Source organism: Passer domesticus, chromosome 1, assembly GCF_036417665.1.
Source record: "Passer domesticus isolate bPasDom1 chromosome 1, bPasDom1.hap1, whole genome shotgun sequence".
NCBI classification, from domain to species: domain Eukaryota; kingdom Metazoa; phylum Chordata; class Aves; order Passeriformes; family Passeridae; genus Passer; species Passer domesticus.
Genome location: NC_087474.1, coordinates 44,151,476 through 44,169,347, shown reverse-complemented (window position 1 = coordinate 44,169,347; position 17,872 = coordinate 44,151,476). Strand labels below are relative to the sequence as shown.

General features: G+C 40.1%; 1 protein-coding gene and 1 long non-coding RNA gene across 2 annotated transcripts in view; one reads left to right on the top strand and one right to left on the bottom strand.

Moving 5' to 3' along the window:
- Window positions 1–17,872, top strand: part of TRAK1 (trafficking kinesin protein 1) — a 127,321-nt gene continuing 109,449 nt past the window's right edge. The window contains exon 1 of the mRNA XM_064417213.1: window positions 1–203. The gene's annotated coding sequence lies outside the window, so the exon portion shown is untranslated. The remainder of the gene's footprint in view (window positions 204–17,872) is intronic.
- Window positions 6,710–12,247, bottom strand: LOC135299021 (uncharacterized). Its single transcript, XR_010361053.1, has 3 exons — window positions 12,102–12,247; window positions 11,828–12,003; window positions 6,710–8,173 (listed from the first exon to the last, which is right to left on the bottom strand). It is a non-coding gene; the product is annotated as an uncharacterized LOC135299021 (long non-coding RNA).

The window sequence follows — 17,872 nt, the reverse complement described above, 5'->3', positions numbered from 1 at the left end:
GGCAGGAGGAGGGAGAAGAAGCAGCAGCCAGCCGGCCACTGCAGCCCCTGCGCTCTGCCCGCCCCGGCCTCTCAGCGGCGCGGGCCGGGGGCGAGCCGTGAGGGGGGAAGCAGCCCGGAGGTGGCCGCCGCCGGCAGCGAGGCTCCCCCGGCCCGCGGGGGCGCCGCCGCCCGCTCCCCGCCGCCCGGGGGGCCCGGAGCGGGGTGAGTGCGGCGGGGGGCGCGGGGGGACGGTGCGGGGCGGGCGGGGATGCGCGGCGGCACCGGCGCGGCCGCCTCTGCCCCCGCCCGCCCCCAGATGAGCGCGGGGGCGCGGGGGGCGGCTGCGGTGCGCGGGCGAGGCCTGCAGCGCTCGCCGAGCTGCGGAACGGGGCTGAGCAAGGTGCAGCCGCTCTTCCTTCTCCTCGGGCCCCTCGACCTTCACAGCCGGCTGGCTCGGGGGCGGGCGCTGCGCCCGGCGCTGCTGCCTGTGCTCTTTTGTCCCTTCCGCGCCCTGAAAGGAAAGAAGCACATGAGTGGAATTGCGTACCGAAGGTCAAGAATCGCTCGCAGAATTGTGCCTCTGCATTACTTACCGCTAAACTGCTGCCGTTCTCAGATGCAGGGGCCCCTGCATGCAGAAATAGCTTTCTAGCCGTCGCAGAGGGACCTGCAAATACTGACTCGGTTTCTTCGGTGTTGGGGATTATGGATCGCTTTTGGCAGTATTCCACTGCTTAAAATGACTAAAATATTCCATTATGGTTTTTAGCAAGTTTGAGATCTTGGTGCCTCTTTTGGTTTGCATCTGACGATTCTGAAACTTCATCTGTAGGGGAGGGTTTTTTCAGGTAAAATTAGGGAAGAGTTAGGAAATTTCCAAAGAAATAGAACATCTGTTAAAAGAGTGGGAGCCAGAGTTCATGTTCTCCCTCTCTCCGACTTCAGGAGAAGTCTCTGTGCGGACACTTTTTTCTGCCTTGCAATCTGTAACCTTATTTGAACCTTTCAGTCCGCTGAGATTAAGTCGTGGGTGTAATGGTTTTTGCAATCAGGAAGGCAGCAGCAAAAAAACAAAACAAAAACAACAACAAAAAAATGTTAAACCAAAACCGAACAACAGTTATGATGACCAGTTTGCCATATGTGCCTGTTTTACTGCTGTGTGTACACAGTTGCATGTACTGTTTGTAGTGCCCTGGCTTCTACCTGCCCTGGAATTACTCCGGGTTTAAACATGTTTGTCCTGGTAGAGCTCTTTTGGAGTTACCAGAAGAAGCCTGGAGGAGGGAGTGTTGTCTCCAAGCCCAGGGACTGTATTCACAAAATTGCCTTCTCAATGGCACTGTAACCTGTTTTGACTGAGTCAGAGCAACCTGTGATGACAATAAGAAAATTTATATTAAGCCATTAAGCTTACTTCAGTGTTTTTCAATGAGCATCATTGCAAGCAAGGAAAACCAGGATGGTAAAAATCCTAGTGGAAGGCCAGAGTTTTCAGCTTTTAATGTGAACTACTGAGTGAAGACTAGACGGCTGTATGAACAGATAGAATGGATAGAATGTAAATTTCTGTTGAAGTGAAACAAAAGTTTCTGTCAGTTGCATGAATGAACTCCCACTTGCCAGCGGATTGAACTGAATGATGGATGACAGTAGTGGAAAGAAGTAGGATCTCTGGCTCTAGTGCAAAAAAATTCCCATACCAGACAAAAATAATCTGTTCATCTTTTGTTCAATTATGAATAAAAAATTCATACTGAAACTTGGTGCCTGTTCTAGGTCACTGGGCAGCACGACAATGTGCCAGGGAAGCATTAATGTGATTAGGCACATACATTTATTTATGTGGTGCCCCATGTTTGATATCTGAGTGCTTAAAATCCCAGTGAAATATCCAACTGCTGCAGCAGCCTCTGAGCATCTGACTAGTTTAATCCAGAGTCCTGACTAATGAGGCAGGACCAGGATGTGGTACACAAGTTTTGCCATGGATGTTAATGGTTGTTAACTTGGCACTCTGACAGTTTGTGGAACACAGGTGAGAGCTGGTGGGGGAGTAAGGGAACTTGCACGTACCAGAGAGCAAGATCAGATTGGAAGGATTTGCCTGGAACTGGTGGGAACCTCTGTTGTTCCTCTGTGCTGCAGTTCACGCCTGTGCTCCTTGCTGCTTCACACATTCTGTCTCCTGTAACAGATTACCAGCTGCTTTTGTAGAAGTAATTTGATCCTAATCTTTCAGTGTGCTCTGAGGATTTTATTTATACTCTAGCCAATCTGCTTTGGGATAGAATAATGAGATTAGTATTGCAGAAATTAGTGCAGGTTAAATACTTTTGTTTTAAATACGTACTTGATCAATATTATTGTTTGTTACTGTTGTTGCTATAGTACTGAAAAGGAGAAATGATAAAACTTCTCACTGTGTCTGCTGTGATAGACTATAAACTGAATGCGAGATACTTTTTTTTTTAAATAGTTCTGTAGAAAGGATTCTCAGAATGAGTGCAGTTGAGGCAGCATCTGCAGTATTGAAAGGCAAGAGGTTAAAACCAAACCTGTTGCCCTTTCTAAAAGCTCTACACATTTTTCTTCAAAGCAGTTTCCTGTGTTATTAAAAATTTTCCTTGGGAGAGGAGATAATTAAGCAAGAAGGGAATGTATGAGTTACATTTGTTTGAAATACATTTCTTCCCTAAATCTTTAAATTTTGTTGATTTCCAGGGTTGGGGTTGGTTTAGTGCTCCTTCTTCCAGGACCAGAAATAACATTTGTAGAACATAATTTGTTTTGGGTTGTCTAGGTGTTTTATGTTGTATACTTGATACTCAAGTCAAGGTTGGTAGTTTCTTGTTAATTTGCAGAGAATTGTGTATTATTTGTTTATAATTTTAAACAATATAGCTTTCCCTCTGTCTCAGTAAAAATGAGTGCCTGCTCTAATAAGTCTCCAATATTAGGCTGGGTATTTAATTGGTGTATCTTTGAATAGCCCTCTTTTAACTCCTACAAAACTTCACACACTACTCATTTGACTTCACACGCTGCTTATTTACCAATACTTCCATATTAATGCAAGAACAGCCAAACCGGTAGAGCTGGTCTGTATTATTGGGAGTCATGATAACCACAGTGTGGACATCGTAGCTGTGCTTTTTCCTGTTGGTCAGAAAAATGTCATTGATAGCTAGGCTTTTACAGCTAGTTCTGTTTTCCTTTTTGAGCTATTCTTTTTCTCCAGATGTACCTGGCAGTTCTGCCTCTGTAAGAAGCTTAGTGTTGCCACCATGATCAACATTCAAAAATAAATACTCTTAAACTGCACGTAAAATGACCAAAGGCATGCTGGCATCGTCCCCTGTGATGCTTATGTTGTTCCTTGATTCTGCTGAGACTGAGATTGTCACTTGTGTTCTTCAGAAAGGCTGTGAAATGGAACAAGTTCTGGTAGTGACTGCACACCAAGTGGCTTTCAGAGTTATCACAAAAACATAGTAAGTAAGAGAACTCCTTTCTAGTCACTAAATGACAGTGATGTAGGATGCCAGTTGTAGGCAGCTCAGTTACTGTGTGAAGCTGTGAAAGGCTGGAACTGTAAAACTGATGTGTGGTCTGCAGTGCCTGTGCTGTGAAGGTATGTTTCCGTGGTCATGTATGCATCATTAAAACTCCACAGGCAATGCCACTGACACCTTGGAATGCTGCACCTGTATGGAAGCCTCAATTTTGTGTATTCAGTTGTGGGATCAGTGCTACTTGGAGAGATAAAAATCTTGAGAATGTACTTCCTGTTAACATAGGCTTTCCAAGATACCAGTTGGTGTCTGATTCAAAGTCTTCCTGCTTGCTCTGTGGTTTGACTGAGATAGCTGTGAGTTTACAAGCACTTCTATTTTACTTTGTAGTGAATAGCATGATGTTTTCTAAATAAATTTCAGGAGTTCACTGATACTATTCTTTGTCTAAAACTGTCCTCTATTTGAACTTTGAATCATCAATACTTCTGTTTTTATTGGAGCCTATTGATTAGGGTGCAAAAAGTCATGCCATATAGTCATCCTGCTTATGGTTGACCAGCTAAGAGGCTTATTGATAGTACAAACAGATTAGCTGAGAGTTAATTCTTAGATTCAATTATGTTGGCAGATTTGCTTTAGTTAAATCAGTGAGTGGCCGTACTGAAGCTGATTCTTTACTTTACCTTGCAGCTTCTCTGGACAGGATTGTACAGCTTTGCTGTCCATGAGATGCTGAAAACCCAAATGAGACTGGTGCTCTATAACTGTCATATTTTACTGTGTGCATATTTGGGTTTTTTTGGTAATAATACGGATAGATTAATATGTTAGAGCCCTGTTGGTTTTGCTTGCGTTTATAGCAAAAGTTAGAACACTATAGCAGAGTATTAGAAAGAAGGAAGGAAATGTGGGAAGAGCTTGGTTTAAAAAGCCCTTGCAGAGTTTCACTTCGGCTTGACATTAGACCATGATGCTGCCCAGCAGAGCACATTTTCCCATGGCTGTGGATTCCCTCCTCTATCCCCTTCCATATTAAGGTGCTTGGAATAGAGTCCTTGACGCAGGCAAGAGCTGTTTTTGAGGTTAATTTTCAGAGTGACCATCCTGGGCAGCTGAGCAGCTGTTAGCAGGGAGCAAAGGAAACAACAGGAGTAAGTGGATGGGACTTTGGTGTCAGGAGAGAGTGAATAGTGAATATGAGCTGGTTTTGAAACTGCTACACTCCAAGCTCTGATATAACCAAGACTAGTTGTGTATTGGTAGATGAGATGCTGAAGCTGACAATAACTTGCTGCGTATTTTTGTGCTTATGTCATGTTCTTGGCTCCAAGAATGTGGCACCTGTGTGAATAGAAGAGAGAAATACTGAGCTCTGTAGAGAGGTTGCTTCTCTGTTGGATCATGGAGTGGTTAAGATTGGAAGGGATTTCTGGAGGTCATCAGGTTCAACCTGCCTGCTCAAGCAGGGTCATTCTAGAGCACTTGGCATAGGTCTGTGTCATGACAGCATCTGGATATCTCCAAGGCTGGAGATTCCATTGCCTCCCTGAGCAACCTCAGTCGGTGCCTGGTCACTCCCAAAGGGAAAAAAATGTTCCTGGTTGTTCAGAGGGAGTTGCTTATGTTTCAGTGCCCATCACTCTGGTCCTGTCTAGGAACCACTGAAAGAGCCTGGCTCTGTCCTCCCTCCTTGCAGGTATTTATTGATGAGATGTCCCTGAACCTTCTCATATCCAGCTGTCAGTCACAGCTCTTTCAACCTCTCCTCACAGGAGAAATGCCCTGGTCTTCTTTCTTTGTCTTAGTGGCCAGTCACTGTCCTTCCTCTCTCCACTATGTCCATCTTTTTCTTGTTCTGGAGAACCCAGAATTGGACACAGTGCCCCAGATGTGGCCTCAACAGTGCCCACTAGGGGGGAGGGATCTTCTCTCATCTGGCTTCCCAGTTAAAGGAAAAAATGTGTGAACCTCCTGCTCTGCTATTTAATAATTCCATGCTTCAAACAAAACACAGAAAAACTGCTCATCATTAGTTTTCAATGAAGTTTAATGCTGAGTTGGCTTGTTCCATCTTTTAATAGAAACCAAAGGTTAGGAAAATGTTCATACAGTGGAAACTTGTATAGCCTAGAGAGGAAGAATGAAAACTATGGATACATTGAATTAGTTACATGTGCCTCTTTGAAGAGCTTAGTTGACTACTGCAAATTGGAATCAGTAGTCAGTACATTTTTGCATTGTATATTCATGTAAATTCTAAATTTCATATTTTTAAAAGCAGCTGCTGGTCATGTCATATTGGAACCTAATTTCAAGCAAATCAGGACCCTGTATGAATTATGGTCTGACAGCAGCCACAATTTGGTGTCATAGGGGGACTGAAATGCAATTTTGTTTCAAGAGAGGGGTATTTAAAAGAAAAAGTCTCATCAATGTCAGCTATGAGAAATAAAGACTTCTACTGTCCTCTTTAATGTTTATGTAAGTGGAGCTTGTGTTACTAACAACATTGCCTGTCCCAGAAGGCCTAATTTTACTATCAGTTACTGCACAGTTGCATACTTTGCAGGGGAGCAGCAGACAATCCTCTGCTGTAAGCAGAAACCTTGCAGTTCAAATCTGTGCAAACCTATTGCCACAGTGAAACCTGTAATATTAGCAGAATTGGAAGGCATTGGAACAATGTCAAAATCCTTAGACTGTCCTTTAAACCTGTTTTAAATGGAATTTCTTTCTCTGCAGCCTTCTGCTCATAATAGCTATTACTGAGGAGGTATTAAGCACTCTTGATGTAAAGTGATGAGGTGGAAATAAGTCTTTCTTTTAACATATGTTTTTGCAGTAGATCTTCTGCTGTAGTCATAAATTGCAGTGCTATCAGAAAGAAATTGTGGGCTTCTGTTGTGTTCAGGTAACACTGCAGTAATAATCACATCCAGGTATTTATGGAGGGGGTGGAGACCAGGATTAACCAAAAATATTACCTTCTTGGAGCTTTTGGTCTTGTAATAAATTCTGCAAACCTGCACATGTGAAGGCCATATTAAGATCAGTCCTTTATGCCTGTATTTCCTGAGGGTCATGTAATGTTATGAGATGGTAGATAAGCATGTTATGGCTTGACCCACTGAGTTGTGACTGACCCGAGAGCCACATATTTCCAATATGAGGCAATCTTAACTGAAAATGCTTTTTCTGATTGTCTGAAATGTTTGTAACCTTTAATTACTCTTGTATTTGCTCACGAGAATTTTACCTTCTAGTGGCTTTCTCAAAAACTGTGATTTTGCGAAACAGCAAAAGCCATTAGAATGAAGAGGCTGACAAAAGTTAAATATTGCATTTCTCTGTCTGAGTCCTTTGTCCCAAAGTCCAGAGATGTGTGTACTGTCAAATTATTGGATGTATGTTTTGCTGTCTTTTTTTTTTCTGAAGAGAATATTGATTTCTTCATGACATTCACTTGTACTGCTTTTGTCTATTAAATGAGGTTTCATTTAGGAACTGTTGTACCTCAGGCAAATGCAACTTTCCTAAATACTTTGTCCTTTAACATTGCAAAAGCTCTAGAATATTCAGTGTGAACTTCTAATGCACCAAGTTTGTTTCAGCATTCATGAATCACAAAATCAGTCTTCTCTTACTTTGCAATGGTTGAAGGGGGGCAGCAAGATCAAAATATTTGAGGTAATTCAGGAGTTCATGCCAGTACTGGAATTAAATCCAATTCTTATGAATCTCTTTTTAAAGGCTATCAATCTCTTGGGGTCAGTGGATTGGCACATTCTGTAGCTATTTAGGGCTGGACAGGGTATGTGAAACAGGCAGCAACCTCAGTAGACGTGTGCTGCACCTGCACTTTTTTTCCCCTGCATTACTAAGGTTGATAGTGTGCATTACTAATTCTCTTACAAAATAAAAATTCCAGGTAGCCCAGAAGACTTTCCCTGAGGAATGTACGACTTGCTCAAGTAATTTGAGTGAATTTTACAGAATTCAAACACATGTCTGGCAGATGGTTTATGCAGAATAAGATGGTGCTACTTTTGCAGTAGTTATTTTAGTAAGATAGGTGGACGGTTAGGCTGACAGTGGGATATTGCTATGAAAAAGATCAATGTTCAGAATGGGAACCTGGGATTCCAGAGGCTGGGAACAGAGCACTTCCAAGACACACAGTTATCTCACTTTGCTCACTGATGAATGTTCAAGGTAAGGCTGTCTCAGTTTCTTGAGCCTGACTTCCTAACATCCGCCCTCCAAAAGTAAACACTGCACCCATTTTGTACTATTTATCAGCTTTCAGAGGACATCTGCTGTATATTGACATAAAGGAAGAAAATGGGAAGGTTTTCTCATTGATGTCCTTCTGTAGTATTATATACTGAATAGCAGGAAAGAGGAGGGAAATAAGATTTTTGTCTTGGAAAAAAGGACTATTTTTTTTGTTTTATTCATGGGGGTATTACTATCTTTAAAAAATAAATACAGATAATTTTATGGAATGAGTAATGTATTGAATCTAGAAACGTTGGTATGTAAAGGTGAAGATCATAATAATTTGAAGACAATAAACATAGAATTAACAGTTCACAGTGGTTACCTAAATAACGAAGAGCTGCTGAACCCTGGTGGAAAAGGCAGCCAGATGTCACTGCATGTTGGGTGTAGATCCTGAATATGAGAATGGATTTCTTAAATACAATGTGCATGATTTTATTATGATCTTATTTTGTGTCTTATTCTTGCTCCCAAATGGTTGTTGAGTAGACCTCATGACAGGAAATTTATCATAATGATAGGACCTTAAATGATAGACACAGATAAGCTCTGGATGCCCTGTTCCTGCGAGTGATTGAGGCCCAGTTGGACAGGGCTTTGAGCAATGTGGTCTAGTGAAAGACATCCCCATCCATTGCAGGGGTTTGGACTAGCTGACCTTTAAGATCCCTTCCAACCCAAAATATAGCTATGGCTATGAAGTGTGACTATGAATGTTTTTGGGTTTTTATCAAAAAGTACTGTGAAATTCATTATCTGATCTATGTGAATATTTACAGTAAGAAGAATTGAAATATATTTATTTTATTTGTTAAAGTTGATGCTCCCTTAAAAAAATCTCACATGACTAGTCAACTGGTCATGTGAAATTAGACAGAGGTTTCAATTTGGGTGGACAAAAGTGTACTTTTAAAAGCATGATGACAGTAGTTCCATCTAATCACTATAAACACACATACCTTTGGTTAAAACAATGCTTGCTAATTTTGAATACAAATTTTATAACAGCTTTATACCTGTTTATAGGCCTTAAAACACAATGCACAAAACTCCATTATTAAGCTTAGAACTTCCTAATATATCACTAAATATACTTCTAGCCAAGTGTTAATGCACAAACATTAACAAATTGTTCTATTTGTCCTTACTTTTCTACTTCTTGCAAAATTTTTCTACCAACCTATCTTATAGCTACTGCTTAACTCTAATCACAGTTCTGCTGTCTCTAAAGCCTACCTTTTACAGCTTTCCCAAAACCCTCTAATTTTCTGAATTCCCACAATCATAGTTAATTTTTTCCTTTAAAAAATCTTGGGATTAAAGCTGACCTTTCTTCCTTTCTACCAACTAATAATGAATTATTTCTTGGATTTGTAAATCTAGCAGAGCTGCTTTTCCAGTAGGTATGATTACAAGAAGAACAAAGATGTTTCTTGGCTCTTCTGTTGCCAGTCAGCTTGTAAGCATCAGTTTCATATGGCTATGGGATTCATCTGGGTAACCAAACCTGGTCTGTCTAACTGCACTGGAGGCCTTTGCTATTGAGTCCTGGGTTGACTGATACTTGTTAAGATCTGTAAATTCTGGCTCTGGGTGCTCACCTAGTGGTGTCATGGTTAAGCACACACACACCAGTTAGTGCACTGATGGTTTGAGTCCCACCAGGGATCGCTATTTTTGTGGCAGTGAAGCTTGGAAGAATGCATTGCAACACCAGCATTTGAAAACCCACACAGCTGAAGCCAACACAGTGCCTGGGAGTGGTTTGACTCCCCCATCCCCTTGGCTTAGCCTTTCCAGCCAGGTTGCATTTCTGATCACATTGATGTGGGGTGGTAGAAGCACCAATGTTTCTGTGAGCAAAAAGGAGCAAGAGGGATATATGGCTCCAGAGTAAGTGTGCTGCTAGTAGGGTGACAGTGTGCTTTAAGGACAGCCTACACTAATATTAGCTAGAGGTGCCTGGGGAGGCACGTGCCTGAAGGCTGTGCCTCTGTAACCAGATTAGCTGGGCTCACAGTTTGCCATCTCTGCTGGGGATAGTCCTGCCTTGTCCTACCAGATGTGTGTTGTACCCCTTTGTCCACACATCTTTCGTACTGACTGTTATTCCTGGGCAATAAGCCAGGGAGGCAAACTGAAAACCTGGCTTGAAAATTTGGTTTGATTTCCTTAGTTTTAGTTTTATTGCTAGCTTGTCTTTCTTAGGGAGTTAGGTGAATGGTGGAGATGGCACAAAGGCAACACAGGAATGGCAAAGGCAAGGCCAATTAGCATTTAGTTTGCTTTAGGTGTATAATACAACACCGTGTATTCAACCTGTAGGCATTAAATTATAGAAGTCTCTTTAAAAATGAGAATTAATTAAATTATGTAGGTCTCCTGAAGAATGTGAGTTAATGCCATCAGAATGGAATGATTTGTTAGTCAGGGAGTTTTTGTTTTGTGGTTTGTTGGGGTATTTTTGTTTGGATTTTTTGTTTGTTTGTTTTCTTTTTTTTAATAAAAGAAAGATAGCAACATCATTTTAGTACTCTTGGTTAGCAGATTTGCACGGGGAGGATTGACTACCCAGTCCTGTCTCTCTTATCTGTTAAATTAGCACTAATTAGTTTGTCAAGAAGGCTGAGAGGAAATTCCTAAATGTACCTAGGAGCAAGCCTATTGTTTTGATCCTATGACCAGCAGGAATAACTTGAAGATAAAACATGATATAATGTTGCAGCGGGAGAAGTGAGTAAGAGGAAATAGGAGGGGCTGCATAGCCAGGAAAATGATCAGTTTGTAACATGACTTGTTATAGCAGATGTAATACTGTTTTGTTTTCTTTGTTCCTCAGACCTCTCCATGGAAAAGGTAAGAAAGGAGTTGTTACACTGTGGGTAATAAAATTTTTTTGTGTTTTTTATTTTTTTTAATTTAGTGAGTCCTTAAACTGAGCCGCTCTAAAATACTTAGTTTGAACTTCAGATATTGGGAAAGTAGGAACAGGGCTTCAGGCTGCTATGGCTCTGATGTGAATCCTACAACAGATAATTAATTTCTCTTCTGAGTGGGAACTAGTGGTTCCTGATTGCTCTGATTTCTAAGTGGAAAGTGTTTGCTTTGTGACAGAAGACCTATAATTCAGCAGTATGCCAGCTTAGAACTGAGTATATGTGAAACTGAAGAATAGATTTTGGTAGGAAGTGCTTTGGATATGTAGTTGTTTTACACTGTAGTCCATTACCACCAGAGAAGTGAAAGGAGTTTGGGATTTCAGAATGTTAAGGCATTGTTTTTTCTTTAAGGACACTGAAGACATTTGCAAGTATCTTTTATGAATTCTTACATTTTGGCTGATCTACTTTTTTTTTTCCTATTTGGTTTATTTATTTATTTATTTATTTTTACCCATACTTTTTCTCTGGCTTGGTTTTGTATATCAATTACCAAATTGATATACAAATATCAATTTGATATACATTTGTATATCAAATGTTATGGAGTTTTGTATATCTCCTCATTTCTCCAACAGAGAAATTGGCAATCCATTTATTTTTTCCCCTGCTTTTTCTTCAGGATATCTATTAATGGTTTGTAAAATTCTTGGAAGAAGCAGACTTTGAGTATGAGCAAACATGGTTAAATGGAATTCATAATATGCATATAAATTATTATTTATATTTAGCTCTTAAAACCCAAACCCAAATAACTATTTTATAAATTTCTTTTCTAAATACCTTTTCACAAAAGATACCAAGAAGTTGTTGTGGTAGCCAAAAGAAATTGTGCTACCTAACTGTATTGCCTGTCTAGCAAAATCTTCATGAAGTGCCTGCTAAAACTGACCTAAACAAAAGCATTTCTGAATAAGTGGATTAAGTAATATTTTGGATAATAGATTTTAATACAAGTTGGAAACTGAGATATTTACAGATGTAAATGCCTATCAATTATGAGAAGCAGAATATGGCCCTGTAACTCAGGAGTGATTCCTTGAGTCAAGTTCAGGTCATGAAAATGTGAATTATTGCTTTTAAAGGGATTGCTTATTTCCTTGCTTACTTTTTGTGTCTTGAGGTTTTCTTTGCTCTGTGAGAAATAATTGCAGGAGACAATGGAGTGTAGATGCAGCATAGTTTGCCACTTACGCTCTGTAACGCCAAACCCAGACTTGAGTCACAAGGATGAAACAGATTGTTACTTGCTTCTTTTTTGTGTGAAGATCCCTCTTATGTTGCCTGAAAAATGTGGAGAATGGGAAAGGAATATGATGATTGGGTGGGTGGATGTGTTTTGAGGGAGGGGGAGTAGAATTTTGAAGGACATATTACAGTACAGGACATGATGTTTGGTCCAAATTGGCCAATATTTTGCTTGGAAGCCTATGTTGACCTCTGAACTTCTTGCTTTTTAATTAAAAAAACCCCAAAAAAGCCCAATCCCTGCATACAGTAGGGCAACCAGGCTGAGTATAGGTAGTATATATAGTATCTCAGCTGTGGAGGTAAGAGTGGAATCCTTGACAGAGAGTCTGGAATGCTTGATGGATTCTGGAATCTTTGACACCTCAAATGTGTCTCTGAATTACAGTCTCCTAGATCTTGCATGCTGCAGTTTAGGGACCATGTCAAAATGTCAGCAGCTGCTTCCACATTTGTAGTGTTGACAATATGACCTTCAGGTTAAGAGATCTCTGCTGACGTGAGCTGCGCCCAGTGTATGTTTGTTTTACTCTATTTGGAGCTTTTGTAGTTGCATACTTCCAAATAACCACAAAGCAAATGATAGCATGAAATAACTGTCTTTTGCACTTGCAAAAGGCTTTTCTAATACTTAAGCACTGATGCTTCCACTTTTTTATTGTGCCCTGGGGTATAATACTTTTTGGTATTATAAAGCACATGCAGCTTAAACGAGAAGAAGGTAGGAAAGGAGAAAATGTATTTCTTGGCAACACTGTCTTTGTGCTAGTCAACATTTGTACCTGGAAAGATGGGTTTGCAAATGGGGGAGTTTGATGAGGGGGTATTTTAAACAGGAAGGCAGATTTAGACTCTTAATGTGTCTCAGCTCACTGCTGGTAATTGCAGCTGAGCATAGTGATGTTGCCTTGGGTCTTTTATCCAGGTTTTGCTTCCTGTATGCAGACTACGTTCAAGTCAGTACAAAGTTGCAGTAATGTGAGTGTGCTGTCCACTTCTGTTAACTCTCATTCAAAATAGGAATAGCAACTGGCACAAGATTCAGACATAGTGATATAGGTAATTATTGCATGGTGTGTTCTTCAAGGGCTTATTATTCATTGAGCTAAGTTTAGCCAAGTCACTTTCACTAGAGCCTATAATCTCTTTATATAAAATTATAGCTGGTGTGAATCGAACTGTAATTCTCAATATTAGGGCTGTTTAAAGTAGGGGTCTGTCTCATTAACCAAGCTAAGTTGTGGCCTGAGGCTCTAGTCTACTTCATAACTACACTGAAATCTGATGTTATTTGTGAGCTTTGTGGTGAGTTTATCATGTTAGAACAGCTCCACCATCCACTCCCAATTTTGGGCAGACTGTGTGCAGCATTACTGTCAGACATACTTCTAGAGAGATGGGAATCAGGCCAGGGAGGAATTATTACAGGTCGTAGTAGCTGTGTCTACCAGTGACTGCACTTTGCAGTTACACAATATTTGCATTGTTTCTGTCTTTGTCCTATGACAGACTTATTTGTCTTGCAGCCGAGCCTGTAGCTTCCTGAATAGAAAAATGCAGGTTCTGTCAGGACAGCTGCTTAATAAAGGCACATGTTGATATACTCAGGAAGAGAAAACTGTTTTCTGGGAAAATTACAAATTGCTGAGAGGAAGGACATAGCATGCAGATGGGCTAGAAAGTGTGCAGGTTATGATTCCTGTCCTTTTCCTAATCAGTAGCCTGATCTTGTGAGTAAATCAAGGCTGAGCACCTGGAAACTTTATGCAGATATAGTTGTATTGGCTGAAATAGTGCAGATAGCCTGTGTCAGTCTCTTTGAAGTGTGGAAGTACTAACCCACTTAAAAGGACTCCTTGTCTCTACCTGCTTTCTGTCACAACGGACTTGTAGCTACAGCATGCAGCACTAGAAATAAAAATTTGGCTTGTAGCAAGTGAGGAGGTAAAATCTGGAGACAGCAGTAGGTATCTGCCTGCTCCAAGCCAGCAGTTACGGGCTGGCTTACACAGAACTTTGTTCTGCAAACTGTTTGTGCCTTGGAGAGATTATGCTTTTTTTGTGAACACTGGCCCTTTCTGCCAAGTTGAAGGACATCATGTGTCTTATATGTGGCTACTGTATCTGTTACACAAGCCACAGCACAGCAACAGTAGACTTATTTAATGTGTCTGATGTCAAATTTATTTTTAAAAAGCAGTGTAATTCATTACTGGTGCCAGCCCAGATATTTGCTAGGACCGCAGTCAACACTTGTGATACAGCTGTCGCTGCCATTGCACAGTGAGCTCCCCAGTTGGAGTACAGGGTCAAATTGAATCAGGTTTTTCTTATTTGCAGTCTGAAGTCTACAGCATAACCACATACATACAGCCTTCTGTAGGTACTTGTGTTGTATAGTTGGAATTAAGAATTTATGGTCAAATGGATGTTGTTTGAGGCTATATCTTTTCTTTCTATAAATACTCTTGTGCTGCAGGTTTTTGTTTCTCCACTGATGTAGTTTTTGCTGATGTTTAGACTTTGTTTGAAAAGGTGGGACAATTCACCTAGTTTCTTAAAATACACTTTTTGTCATAGTCAAGTCAGAAATAAGAGCATATGTGTAGTTTAATGGCTCAGTTATGGTCTTGATTTAAAAATGATACCTAGAATGTGTCTTCATCTTGCAGCTCTAAGAAGAGTTACAGATTAGATAGAGGGTAGTAGAAGGAGTAAAGCATATAACTGATGCATGACTGTAACTATGTTTGTCACAGCCAAATTCTAGCTGTACTCATCTAGTGTTTGCCCTTTCCCAGACTTTGGTGCTTTTATATAAAACTAACGAGTATCTTGCTCTGTGTTTTCTCTTTTCCTTTTTTGCTCAGTGATGTGGTACAAATTAAGAATGATTATCTGCTAAATGTCTCTTCTTTTAACAGGGCAAATATTGTTACACAGTGTGGGAATTTACAAAACGTTGCCTCTCTCTGCTTTTGGGATTTTTCTCCCCTCTTTCCCTCATGAGAAACAGGAAAGAAAACATTTTCTGGTGAGGATATATAGCACCTCTTCATGTTTTGCCAGTGACTAAATGTGCCTTTCACAAGTCCACCTGCAGGCCTTATGTTAAACTGAACTCCTGCCCATTGACTGGTGGAACCTACCTACACTTTTTTTATAGATGAAAGAGTAAAGGGTGCAGAATGTGGACTTAAGGGAATGAAAATCTCAGTATTCACTCCCACAGGAATACTGCTTTCTTTGTTCCCACCTTCACAGAGTTGCATCCTTTGGGCATGGAAAATCACAGACATTTGCCTAAAACCTCTGGGTGATAAATACCTGTTAGAGCCCAATGCTGACTCTGTGTGAGATTAAACATAGCTTCATATTCTGAGTTCTGTGCTCTTCTTTCTTCTTTTATTCCTTATTTGGAACATGGGTTTTCTTGTCGATAAACCAGCACTTTTGAACACATTTAAAAGCAAGCTGGTGAAGGCATTCATTTGTAAGTATACTAAATGGACAGGAATGAAGACAGTCCATGCGTTTAGTGGAAGAAAAAAAAGGCAAAAATCACCTCTGTAGTATAGTTAGATGCTGTTGAGCATTTTAGGTTTCTAACCCTGCATCCCTGAGATTTGCAATTATTTTATTGAGGAGTTTCTTTTTATGGAATACTGCTAAACTGGAGTTAAATGAAAGGAGTGTGGGGAAATCCTGTGGAAACAGTGACTGTTGAACTGCTCAAAATGTAAGGCTTTAAACTTGCTTTCAGTGTTGGTTCTTTAGTGAAATTCAAATTGAGTTAAGAATGAATGAATGAGTCCAACCCTTGAGGGTTTCTATGCTTTGCCTGGATTGGGGGCCAGAGTCAGGAGTGGCCACGTGAGTCTGTGCTGAGACCATTAGGCTGAGGACACCAGCTGTGCTATTATTAGGGGTTTTAAAATCCATGGCAGATGTTCTTAGGCTCTGTTCCAGCCCCCACATACAGTCCAGTAGAATACATGGAAAAAGAAATTCTGACAAATTGTTTTCCCATTCAACAAACAGATTTTTAATTTTTTTTTTCTGCCTGTGTAACTGGACAAGATATTTTTTAACTTGAATGTATTAAAAACCAGTTTAAAGTATTTGAAACAAGAACAAAAAATGTGTTAATATGAGAGCAAATACAAGTGCTTTCCTTGAAAAGGAGGACTTCAGGGTCTAGCCAGAGCTCAAGTTTGGAAGTGCATTTGTTTTGCCATTTATGTATTTGTTTTCTATTTTCCTTCCCACTGCTATTTAGAAAGGATCCTTGCTGAATTACTTTTTGTGTAGGTATATAGTGCAAATCTGTACCTGCAAAGATTTTGAATGATGGTGATGAGACACAAGAGAAGATGTAATATACACAGAGCAAAGGGGTATTAATAATGAGATTAAAGTCTTTGAACAGAAGTACTGTTTATTATGTTATGGTGATATAGCACGTAACATGAAGAAAAGCATGTTTTTTCTTTCTTTTTGTTGTCATGAGAGTATGTGTGTGTCTTGTTTTGAATGTGTGATTTATTTTATCTCTGGAAGTCACTTAACCAGTTTAAATACCCTCAAAGTATAAATCACAAGCTTGTCTGTGGAGTTCTGATATGTCTGTGCTGTACAAAATGCAAAAGGGAGGTATCTGCCAGGAAGATGCAAGTCCGACTTAATGGCAGACCAAAAGTACATAAGGAGCTGAAGAATGCAAACAATTTATAATAGGTAACAAGTCTGTCTCTATATCTCATGTGTTACAGGTTTTTTAGCCATGGAAGTCTGTTGTTGCTAAGCAGAACAACAAATGTTTAAACAATCCCCTGCACATCATCCTTTCCTTTCTGTCATCAAAGTATGTAATGTTTTTTGAGTTAAAGCAGCTGAGATGGTGCATGAGTTTCCCTGTATTGAGCACAAAGGGAAGAAAATTCAGCACTTGAGAAGTTTATTATTAATGATTTTTTATGTGTCCATCTCTCAGCTCCTGAACTGTATAAGGCAGCTCTCTCATACAGAGCTTTTGAGTATGATTAAAGAGACAAGGACCCAAATTAAGCAATCTAACATGCAGTTCCTATTGAGGCTCTTTTGCATGCATTTGTCTGTGCATGTTTCTTGCTGGATGTTAGAAGAACAGACCATTGATCAGAAGATCTGGGTACTCATTCTCTGCATTGTTTTACCTGACACCAAGGAAACAGTGTGGATTACCTGAAGTTTTTTGGTTTTTTTGTTCTTAAGTTAGTAAACTGATTTTAATCAAAATGCTCTGATGCACTTGTAGGTGTATATTGCTGATAAGGGATATATCTCTAAATCTAGTCTGAATGTGATTTCTTCTTTTGATTCTTCTATCCCCAAACTGCTAATCTTACCTTCTGGTAAGGGTGCTATTTTAAACCATTGGAGATCCAGGTAGTTCTTCAGGTTGTTTCCACAACATGGTCTAAAAGAGCTAAGTGCATCTGTGTTCTGCACTGTGGGAGCAATGAGATGTGACTCTAGAAGTCTGTGATGGTTGATGTGAGTGCTGTTCTGCAGCTCATATCTGGTCATTTGAGAGTACTGCTCTGTGGCTGTACCCCAAGTAAGCAGGACTGTGTGCTGAAACTTGTGTGTTGATAACTCAGGTTGATAGCAGTGAATAATCACTTGCTATTTGAGTAAGATTGTGACAGTTCACAGAGTCACGTAGCTCCTATGAAAAGAACAGTTTCTCCTATGTTACTGAGATTACAGTGTGGGACCCAGAGAAAATTTAAGAGGATTAGTCATGGCATTAAGCCTGACTGCTTAATCAGACAGATTTTTTCCTGAAGATTATTTTGTTGGTAAAAGTGGGAAAATTGGGATCTTGATGAGCTTCAGAGGCTTGTTTTGAGGCCTGGAGCAA